Raw genomic sequence first — 12,117 nt, 5'->3', positions numbered from 1 at the left:
GAAAAAAGAATTCTAAAAGGCTAAAATCTGAAGAAAAAACTAAATATAGTCAGTTCATTGAGCATGCAAACATTCATTCATTTATTCAACCACATAGCGTTAAATTAAGGGTCCTGCCAAGTTAATGTCAGAGTTTCTTCAAAATTTGACATACGTACTCTTATAAATTACAGGTTTTCTTAATCAAAAAAGAGTCCGTTGTTTTGAGGAGCGACTCAGGCAATATTTAAGAAGATAAAGGAACAACCATTGACTTGCTCAGAGAGCTCTGGTACCCAGGCTGTAGATTTGAGTATATAAACCAGGAGGTTAGGACAAAACAATATAAATAGTTGTAGGTAGGTCAAGGGTATATTGACCAAAGTACAGTGTCAGCTCAGCTAGGAGGGTGTCTACCTGGGGGGGCTGATCTGGGCCGCATGCGACAGAAAAATAAAATTGCAATTGATGAAGCATGATGGCACCCTCTTCTCAGCCCAAAACACAACCCAGACTCACATCAAACTTACTGAAAAAACTCAAACTCCAGGATCTCTGGGTGTCCTGGAAACTTCTCTAGAGTCTGAATATGAGTCCTTTCTAGCTAATGAGCTTCCAGAGAAGAAACACTTCAGCTTCTTCTTAAGGGTTCTGCCACATAGACCTGAGTTTGACTTTTATTTGGAAATACTGATTCCTCAAAATCTTGGTGGACTGCCAGTGTGTTTTTCTATTTTATGTGCCAATAAACCCAGCCAAAGATATTGTCAAAACATGCATTTCAGACGCAGTGATTTTTGCCTCTTAACCACAAACCTCTGTATTCAGTGCAATCTTCTCCTACTTTAAGAGCTAAAGGTCACTTGGAACAATTTACCCAGGTAGGAAACACACTGACTGGGTGTCACTCCTCCCAGACTGTAGGAGGAATAGTTAAAGAATGGTGGTGTTTTTGAAAAATATTTGGGTTATATTCTTAACTGCCACTATGGTTGCCATTTTACAGTGACCCTTTATGATGGCCTAAAGTTTCTATAGAAAAACATTTTTTCCCCCAACTCTGCAATGCTATAAATAATAAGACTCCCAGTAAGTTTGGAATACAAACTCACACACCTGCAGCGCATCGCTTAGCACGGTGATACTTCCTTCCAGTCATTCCGACAAGTGTCATGGAATGACTTTGTCTTTATCCTGTATAAGGTGAACATATATACCATTGAACTTGGTGTGATCCTGGCTTATACTCCGTCTCCAGACAAATTTATTAATAGTTCCCCCTTTCACTGTGAAAGAGTCTGAGTTTGGAAAATAAGTTATGTTTATCTTTCTCTTGTCAAACTTCACTGAATGGAAGAACAAGGAACTATATACACCACCATTTTAGATATTTCCTATAATTTTGCTGAAGACTCCAGCCTTGGTCATTGCACGGTCTGAGCTCGGAAATTAAGCAAACAGTAGTTAAGTAAAATGGCTTGGCTCTGCTTCACAGCAGTTACAAGCTTTCCAAACCACAATGGGTAGACCCACCTGCCTGTTGCTAAAGCCTTTGCATTCAGCTAATGCCACATTTTGGATTCTCTTAGCAATAGCATTTAAATTCTTTATCAACTAGTGCTTCTGTTTGTGTTTAATTGAATACCTCAGGAACGGTGGCATAAACGTGTCATACAATTCAACATGGGGAGAATAACTGATACTGTCATTCCATTCTGAAACTGCAATTTTTATTTATTTATTTATTTATCTATTTATTTATTTATTTTAAGGTAAACCCCATGCCCAACACGGAGCTTGAACTCATGACCCTGAGATCAAGAGTCACACGCTCTACCAACTGAGCCAGCTGGGCCCCCTGGGACTGCACTCTTCAAAATGTGTCTATGAACACAAAGATTTCCTCAGGACCCCTCCAGGGGGTTTATGGAGCCTATACCATTTTCAGAATAATACTAGATTACTTGCTTGTTTTCATTGTGCAAAGAATTGCATTAGTGATATATATATACATATATATATATATATATATGTATATATATATATATATGTATATATATATATATATATATATATAAAAAGTGGTGGCTGAAACTGTTGGCATCTTGGTATGAATCAGATACAGTAGCAGAATCATTTATACTCGTAAACATTTGTCTCTTTATTGTCATATGCTTAAAGAAAGAAGAAAAAACCCATTTCACTTTAAAATGTTGATGAAACAATAAAAATATTCATTTTATCAAATACTGAGCTTGAAGACTTTTTTTAGATAACAAAATGAAAAATACATATAAATCATTCTGATACATATGTAAGCACAACGGTTGCCTCTAAAAATAATCATATTGGAATTGCAAGGTGAGCTATGCTTTTTTCCATAGGACACGATTTTTACTTGGAAACAATGACTGAGAGACAAACTATCTGTATTCAGACTTGGCTGGGTAGCATATATTTCCTCAGGAACAAACTAAATGAATGTGTTTCTTTAAATACAATGTCTGGCATCGGGACACCTGGGCGGTTCAGTTGGTTAAGCAACAACCTTTGTTTCAGGTCATGATCCTGGAGTCCCCATATCGAGTCCTGCATCAGGCTCCCCCGCTTAGTGGGGAGCCTGTTTCTTCCTCCTGCCCTCCCCCTCTTATGTCCTCTCTCTCATTCTCTCTCTTTCAAATAAATAAAGTCTTAAAAAATATAAACAAACAAACAAATAAAAAGATTGACATCTTTGCCAATGTTAATATTTGAGTTTACAAATAAAAATCAACTTTTGGAAAAATTATTATCTCCCACCATGAGATTGGCATTTCTCAAAACTTCAAGACTTTTCTTATGAAAATATTAGCCATATCAACAAATTATTTCTTCATGTTTTGTAATTAAATATGGTATTTGGGAGAGCTACAGTGGGCTGATATTTTTAAATGACTAGTGCATGATGTTACAAGGTTAACAACATGGATAAAAGACACACTTAAAGTGCAAGACTGCCCAGTACGTATGAATGTAAAACAGCACAGAGCTCATGACATTCATGTTATTTTATTTTTATTTATTTATTTATTTTAAAGATTTTATTTATTTATTTGTCAGAGAGAGGAGCAAGAGTGAGCACAGGTGGACAGAGTGGCAGGCAAAGGCAGAGGGAGAAGCAGACTCCCTGCCAAGCAAGGAGCCCGATGTGGGACTCAATCCCAGGACACTGGGATCCTGACCTGAGCTGAAGGCAGCTGCTTAACCAACTGAGCCACCCAGACGTCCCTCATGACATTAATTTTAGATTCCATATTGCAATTCATCTCTAAGAAACTTCACACTAACAAAGTTTAGTTTAGTATCAAAGTATCCATAATGATATAAAAAGGTTATTAAAGTACAGTTTTCTTTCTCACTTCTTATCTGCGTGAGACCTGATATTCTTTACAGCACTTAAAAAGTAAAATAAAACTCGCAAAATATTGAATGCAGAAGCAGAGATTATGTGAATCAACCTGTTTGTGATTAAGCTAGGTATCACTATTTCTTCCAAAAATCTAGAGTAATGCTACTGTTCTTTAACGCTTTGGTTTTTGAAAAATATAAATCTATGAAGCACATTTTGAAAAAAAGAAGCACATAAAAACATGCTATTTATGTTAATGCTTAATGTGTTAATTAGTTATTTTAAAATAAGTAGTGAATTCAAATAAATAAATAATGGATAATGGATAAATAAATAATAAATGAGTTTTATTAAAAGTAATAAATAATTACTCCTTAATTTACATTTTCTATGCTAATTTTCAGTAGATAAAACAGATTTGAACATAAAGTCTCTTGAGTATTCATTAGATGAAGCTTTAGACCAATATTTGAGGAACAGTTCTATAAGGCAAATAATTACAACTTGTAAAAATATAAACTCTTTTATTTTCCTATGAATACAAGGTAATTGTGGATTGTTCAAACTAAGAAGATTCAAGCAGAAAGTAATATTATGGTATTACTATTTTTTAATCTAATATGTTAAAAGACCAAGAATGAAAAAGTTTTTGTTATTTTGTCCAAAGTTAAAGTGTTAAGGGATTCAAGCAGAGGGTCATCAGATTGGCCCATTTTTGCAGAACTGTTTTCTTCTACATTAGAGAAAGTAATAATTGTGGCAAAATTTTATATCTCCTACTTCTGATGATAATACAATTGTTATAATAGATTTACAGAAATTCAAGGTATCAAGAGTTTCCAAAAATTCATCCATTGACTCAATAATCTCAGTTGTAAGACTCCAGAATGATCAAATTATGACTTGGAACTACAACATTAAGTTAAACAATCTAGAGAATTGTAATTGTAAATATATTTATCATAATATCATCTACAACAGTAATATGCTGGAAATAATGTATATATCTGACAGTATTGACAATGGAATACTCTCTAGCCAGAAAAATAATTTTTATTAAAGTGTATGTTAATATAAGTTAATATAGTCAGATCGTATTGTTAATATAGTTAATATAGGTTAATATAGTCAGTAAAAAAGCAGACATAGCTAAGACAACACTTACTGAGATATGTTTAGCTTGAAATACATGTATCAGGAAGCAAAATGGGACAAAATAAATTATACATTAATAACACATTTCCAAAATGTTGGAAACTAATCAAGTAGCTAAAACCAAAGGAAAGGAGACAAAAGTAATAAGGATAAGAGCACGATGAATGAAGTAGAGGACACAGCAACAAACACAGTAGCACATTTTTACAAAATTAAGAGGTGTTACTTTGAAAAGAAAAGTAAGATAAATCTCTGGTCTGGGAATATAAATTGAAAAAAAGGAGATATATCCAAGACTAAAAAATGATATTACAAACCACTATACACTAATAAATTTAGAACCAAAGGAAATATGTAACTTTATAGATATTAAATGTCAAATTTGCCCCCAAAATAAATGGAAAACCCACAAGTTAAAATGTACTCAATACTTTGAAATAATCTTCAAAGACCTCTCCCACCACAAACTGCATAAAATCATCAATAAATGTTCACAAAATCCCATGCTTACTAGTAAGAGTTAAATTGCTCACGAAAATGGAAGGAAGAACATTGGGCCTATAATATAATGAAGTTATTTTTACTCAATTCAAAACCAAATGAGGAAAATTCATGATTATAGGCTCAGTTCACATATTAATACACAATCAGAAATAGTAAATAAATAATTAACTATTCAAATTATACATTTTAGTAAAAGCACGCACTGACTGCTCTCAGAGCTCAGTGGCATTAAATTAGAAATAACAGAAAGATCACTGAAAAAATGACAAAATACATGTAGAGTAAATAGCACACATCTAAATAACACATATGTCGAAGAGGAAATCTCAAATGGAAATGAAACTTGCTGAAATTTGTGAAATTCAGTGAAGTCTGTGTTTAGGGGGGAATTTGAGGCATCAAAAATTTATACATTGACTATATTAGAAAATAAAAAAAAAACTAAGGAAAAATATCTAATATTGGCATCTAAGATTCCATCTTAGGACACTAGAAAAAGAGCAAATTTTAGTTAAAAATAAACAAAATGAAAGAAATATATGAAACCAATGTAGTTTAAAACAGGAAATCAATGGAGAAAGTCAATGGAAACAAAAGCTGATTCTTTGAAAAGATCAATAAAATCCATAAGACCCTAGTTAGACTAAGAATAAAAAGATAATGAATTACTAATATCAGAAACAAGGACCAAGCATACGTTGCCTCATTGTTGTGTGGGTAGTTAAGGACTTAGGGCATAAGCTATGGAATGAGACTCCCCAGAATTAAGTTTCTATTTCATAATTTCATAACTATAAATACTAAGGCAAGTTAGGCAAACTACTTCTCTCATTTGTTCCCTCATCAGAAAACTGGGCAGGATAATAAAATCTGCCCCATAGGGTTGCGGTGGGAATTACAGGAATTAGTAGTTATTGTGATGTTTTGCTGCATAGTATGTGCTGGGTAAGAGTTATCTAAGAAGGAATAGTGTCCTTTCAAACAATATGTGTTTTCTCTACATCGCTGTATCTTTCCATGTTCAACTTTTGTGATTTATACCTCTGACTTTGACTCACTTTATTTCACCCCCCGCCTGCAGGGTCCTCAAACCCAGTCCCTGTTCTTGAGTCCTGGAGCACCTGTAGGTCCCCGCAGGAGGTGTCTGGCAGCAGCTGGGTACAATTAAGATGCAAGAAAGAAAAGTGAAAAATATTAAAAAAAAAAAAGGAAAAAATGGAGCTATCTCTAATTTTAGTTTGCCTCCTAATTAACAAAGTAATTAAAAACACATGGACAAAGTAGATGGCTCTATGCAGTGCTGGCATTGTGAGTGGTATCTTCCTGTGGGAAGGAGGAGGGATGACTGATGGGCTCTTCTTTCTCTTTTGTTTTGAAAGCTGAGAGTTCCTTTGGGCTTTGGCAAAGGCATTGTTTTTTTCCCACAGCAAATACACAAATCTGCATGTCTGGCCCAGGAATTTTAGCCACAGCAGCAATGCTTCCTGCTAGCTGAATAATTTGCAACCCACAAAGACATTAAAATATATAAACTCAGCTCCCACGACAGCCCAGTAAGATTGGCAGGGTATATCTTCCCCATTTTACAGATGAGGAAATCACATTATGTTCCAAATGCACCATGACTTATTTGAAAGAGCTCATATTTTATTTATGTGATATGAATTCCCAGACATAGGACATATCTGGGGGGCACATGAATGAATTGGTGGGCGTGAGCAGGAGATACACGGAAGTTTCAGGGCTGGCTCAGGTCCAATCTGCTTGTCCAGGGGCAGGCTGTACGGTCAGCTCTACCACTCAACCAGCTTTGCTACCTTCAGCACTTCCCAGCTCTGTGGTTATTGAGACCTTTGTGGAGATTTAATATGAAATGAATACAAAGTGTCTGGAACATAGTAAGTGCTCATTAAGGCCAGCAGCTGCTTACTCTAACTGCTTTCAGCACTCATGGTTTTTAACCAGCCACTGTGGGCGTTTGCTTGCTGTGGAGCATGACTGAATGTGACAATTTAATGTGAAAATGTCTTGTCAGTAAAGAGAGGAATTTTGATTTATTAACTCATTGTGGCCCAACACAATGGTAGAATATGCATATCGTCTATAATATATAAATGACCTCATCTAAATTCAAGTTAAATATTTTGGATATTGGCCTCATTTGGCATTTTACATATAAAGCACCTATTAAGAGCTGGCAAGTACAATAATTCTTTCCACATATATGCTGTCATTAAAATTATGCCAGTCTGGAAAGTAGTCATCGCTGTCTCTAACTTGACAAGTATGGATATCAGGGCTCAGAGAGGATGGATGTCTTTCCCCAAAGCAAATACTCAGGAGATGGGGTTGACATTTAATCAAAAGCATCTTTGCAGGATGCCTGGGTGGCTCAGTCATTGGGTGTCTGCCTTCGGCTGGGGTCATGATCCTGGGGTCCTGGGATCGAGCACCGCATCGGGCTCTCTGCTCAACAGGAAGCCTGCCTCTCCCTCTACCGCTCCCCCGCTTGTGTTCCCTCTCTCACTGTTTCTCTCTCTGTCAAATAAATAAAATTTTTTAAAAATTATCTTCTCCAGCCAATGTGCACATGTACACAGACACGTAATACAAATGTGCGTACATCTACTATGCAGCAGTGCTGATTTTTAGCTCTATGTCAGCTTTTATTATTTCAGCTGTCACAAAATAACCTTAGCTATTTTATTCATTTTGGTCACTGGGTTTCATGCACCCTTTCTCCTAGGAAGGATGTATTCCTGGAATAAGTATATAAGAATGTTTCAATATGTTTACAGTCTATACAGGACAGGTGGTGGCTTAGCCAGGGCAGTTAACAAACTAGCCTCAGGGACGCCCACCTGTATCTCTCTGTACCCAGATTCTACGGAACTTTCTTCCCATGTTCCGCTGCACCCTTGTCTGTGTAACATGATTGTATTAATGTCGGGTCAGGCCGAGAAGAGGGCACTGCAGTTGAGGAGTTTATGGAGCTAGAAGGTAACACATGAACCCCAGAAACTGGGCAGGGACAAGGATATATAATTCAGATAAAGGAGTGGAAGAGGGATGCTGATCCAAACAGGTGCTGGAGGGCTCCGCTTAACTCAAGGGATGACGAACACTATGGGCGTGACTTCAGTTCTGCCACTTTCTGGCTGCGTATTCTTAGGAAGGGTATGTAACTCTTTGAGCCACACTTTTCTTATCCAAGAAGGGGTAGGTACAATCATGTGCATAATACAGTGTTGTGTTGAGAATTATATATGCCCGATGCGCAAAATCAAGGCTCAATAAATGTTATGTGTTTTCAATGCTTTTGCATGTTATTGCTGAGGAAAATCAGAGAAAATGGGGAATGACCCGGGTGAATTCACAAAGCTAGAAAATGATAGAGGTTTCATCACCTGGGCGTCTAGAACCTGCCTTCAGAATACCACTTTCATCATTGCCACTTGTACGAGTGTAGACTTAATTTTCACATTTTCTTGGTCTCGATATCAACAGCCATTGTCCTTCCCTCCTTTATTTTTTTCTGCATACACTTAGCACCACCCAATATACTGCATATGCTAATTATTATTGTTTTAATTTTCTTTTTCCCTAAAATAATATTAGGTCTCATGAGGACAAGAATTTTCATCTCTTTTTAAATTGTTTTTCTCTTAGTGGCTGGAAAAATGTTAGGCAAATAGATGTCCAATAGATATTTGTTGATTGAATAGTAGATGTACAATTTATTTATGTTAAAAGAGAAAAATGAGTTATTCTTACTGCTTAGGGTAGCCAAGGTGAAATTTTATAGAAGAAATGTAGGTTAAGGAGCAAAAAGGCATTTCTGTCAAAGACTAGAGTAGGTACAAAATATTAGCCTGATTTTGGGCATGGACAAAATGTAGTTTCCATTGGAGAAAACTGGAAAGAATGAACATCACTGAACAAAGTCCCATTCTCTAAAGTTTGACTTCCAAAGTGTGTGTTTTTTGCAAATAATCATAACTGATCACCTGATAAATCTGAAACTGAAAAATTCCCAAAGCCCCTGTCTCCAAAGTTGAATGTATAATGTGTTGTTGTTGTTGTTGTTGTCTTTTCTTATTAGGTAAGGCTAAATGATTGACTATCAATTTATAATGTTTTATGAAACAGGGGATGGTGCAGCATTTCTAGGTCCAATATTCAGTGAGAAGAGGCATGTACTTGGGCGAGGAGCTGGAGCAGAGCTGCCCTCCTCACCATGCCAGCTTTCCATCTGCACCTGGTGCCCTTTCTTCCCCTGCAGGAGCCTTGATCTGCTTATTAGACATGCAACAAAGAGCCAGCCTGTGGAGCACACATTCATATTCATAACTCAAGTCTGCTGGAATTTTTTTACATTTTTTTCCTTTCTGGGAACTCATGGTAACAAGGACCAAATATCCAAACAGCACAAATGGGACTGATGTGTGGGTCCTTGATTCAACCTTTTCTATGCTGCCTCCACACTGCTGACTGTCTGGTGGTCTTTTCAGCAAGGTTGTAGAACAATGTTACTTTCCTACTTAAAAAAAAAAAAAAAAAACCCTTTCAAAGCCCACTTCCTCTCTTCAATAAGGTATATTATTTTTCAATCTTATTATGGGAAGATATGAATTCTCTAACTCTCCAGATGCAGGTCTTTATTTTTCTTGTATTCTAGTAAGTAAAGTTTTAATAGATTTATTGTGGTATAATTTACATAAACAAACTGCACACGTATATAAGATACACATTCAGATAAGTGTTCAGCTGTACACATGCTCCTGAAAGTATTAGAACAAACAAAATGAAAGTTGAATCAAGCCCCTTTGTTATCACTTCCCCTTCTGTCCTCATGAAACTACTGAGCAGTTTTCTTTTACTGACATTTAGTGTATATTTTCTAGAGAGTTCTATGTCTTTACTATTTTTTTTTCTTTTCTCTGGTTCTTCCTTCCACTTTTTTAGTTGATAAATGGAACTGGGAAACATAGATGATTAAAAAAGTTGAGTGGATGTGCATCAATGTCACTTTAGTCAGAAGTGACAAAACCAGCAAAATCATCTAAAAAGTGGTAGTCATGTGAACTAGTCACTAATAAACCCTGATATTTATTATTACTTACTAATTTTATGTTTATTATCTCACTAAACTCTCATACCCACTGGTGAGATTTTTGATATTATTATTTTTTTTTTAGAAATAACAAATAAGGTCATCTATGAGTGGACTAATTTTTAGTACCAATTACTCAAAAAAAAATATTCTTTGAGACTCTATTTTATTCCAAGAGCTAAGTTACATATTTTTAACTTGTTCTTTTTCACTAAATACCCATGGAGAATTAATGAAGTTATCTTAGGCTTATGACTTATTCTGTAAATGAGAACTTCTAGATTCTCATAGCTTAGTCAAATCAATTATAGTTAACCGTTTCTTATCTTAGGATTCTTTCAAGTCTAGAGATTTAGGACACAATAAGGATTGGAGAATTTGAAAGATGCCGCCATTACAAGAGTAGAGTTGGCACCCAAATGGTTGAGTGGCCCTATATGAGCAGCAAGTCCCTGGACGGGCTCATAGACAGAGGGAGTTTAGAGCCACAGAGACCACGCGCAGCCCAGGGGGTAACTGATAACTGGTGCAAATTCAGTTCAAGGACCAAGAAAGTGTGAGAGGTGATACAAGCCCTGGGATATCGCTCAGACCTGTAGAAATGGGTCTGCATTAGAACCTGGGAAAGAAGGAAGAGATTACTGATGCTATTGTTGGCAACTCCCTGATAACTTCCCATGAGGCTTCAGCAATGAGGTGTCTTCTCTATATATCTTCTTTGCTGGGGTCTGTCCTGGAGCTTTTCTTATGGCTCACTCCCTTCTAATTTTAAATCAGACATCCTCTTTCGCTCCATCCCTGCTGCTGACCTCGTTTCAAAATAACTCCAAGATCCTGTCTGGTCCAATGACCAGTCCCAGAGCCCACTGTCTTTGAATACCCCCTGCTGGAACTCGTGAACCCACATTTCAGGTCTATGTGCCTGTGGAACTGCTGCTGCTGGTCCCACAACACTCCTGCTGAACAGACTCCCGGGGCTCACAGAATCCCAGAAACTCACATGTCTAACCATTTGCATGTGAGCGCTGTGAGTGCTCTTGAAACCACTACCAGTGAGGCTGGGGTGGATGCCAGAGTTACTGCAACAGCCCAGAATTGCCTTATGTTGTTGTTGTGACCGATGCCAGAGGCACAACCAGAAGCTGGCGGGGGAGAATATCACCCTCTCTGCCTTCTATCCTCCTGCCAGTTCCTCCCATGGGCAGAAACAGGGAAGCATGTTTAAAACATTCTAGCTCTTTGGAACTCAGAAAACAGAGAAAGATACAAACAGAGCGAATGATCACAGACTAAGCATCACGATCGTTAAATTTCTTGCACCATTGATAACTTCTGGTATTGTTACTATTTAAAATAATAATAATAATAATAATAATACCAAGATCCTCAGTCTCCTATCCTATTTTCCATTCAGAAAAAGTACAGGATGCTGCATTCAATTTCATTTTCAGATAAACAATGAATAGTGTTTTAGAGTAAGTAGTTTTCATAAAATATGTCCCATGAAATATAGCATTACACATACATACATACACACATACATACAGGATCAAAATGTTGCATGAAACATTTATGCTAACAAGTGTTGATTATTTGTCTGAAATTCAGGTTTAACTTGGTGTCCTATATTGTAATTACTAGCCCTAGCAATCCTACCCCCAAGAGACACTACTACATGAGGTAGTGTCTCCCTCATTCATTCACTGCAACTTTTATTATCAAACTTTCTATGACTTGCAACTCTCTCTCTTCCTTCTGTCTTTCAACAGGGATACTTGGTGGCAGAAACCGTATTCTTACCATTATTAATTAAATACCCATGCGTGCAGGGATCCTAATCAACCCTGGAGACATAAAATGGTACATGTCGTGGGTGCTACAGCACTACTCAGACACAATCCCTCTGTTCCAGAATTGAGATGTTCATCACCCCACCCGCCGGGGACATGGGAGGACACTGAATTTCAGCTGGACCCCT

The 12,117-nt window shown here is 36.8% G+C and overlaps 1 non-coding gene across 1 annotated transcript; it reads right to left on the bottom strand.

Annotated features, from left to right (window-relative positions):
- Positions 1-1,761: 1,761 nt before the first annotated feature.
- Positions 1,762-1,834, bottom strand: TRNAK-CUU. Its single transcript has one exon. It is a non-coding gene; the product is annotated as a tRNA-Lys (tRNA).
- Positions 1,835-12,117: the final 10,283 nt, after the last annotated feature.

This window comes from Mustela erminea, chromosome 16 (assembly GCF_009829155.1).
Source record: "Mustela erminea isolate mMusErm1 chromosome 16, mMusErm1.Pri, whole genome shotgun sequence".
Taxonomy (NCBI): Eukaryota; Metazoa; Chordata; class Mammalia; order Carnivora; family Mustelidae; genus Mustela; species Mustela erminea.
This window is presented reverse-complemented; position numbering and strand designations above follow the sequence as displayed.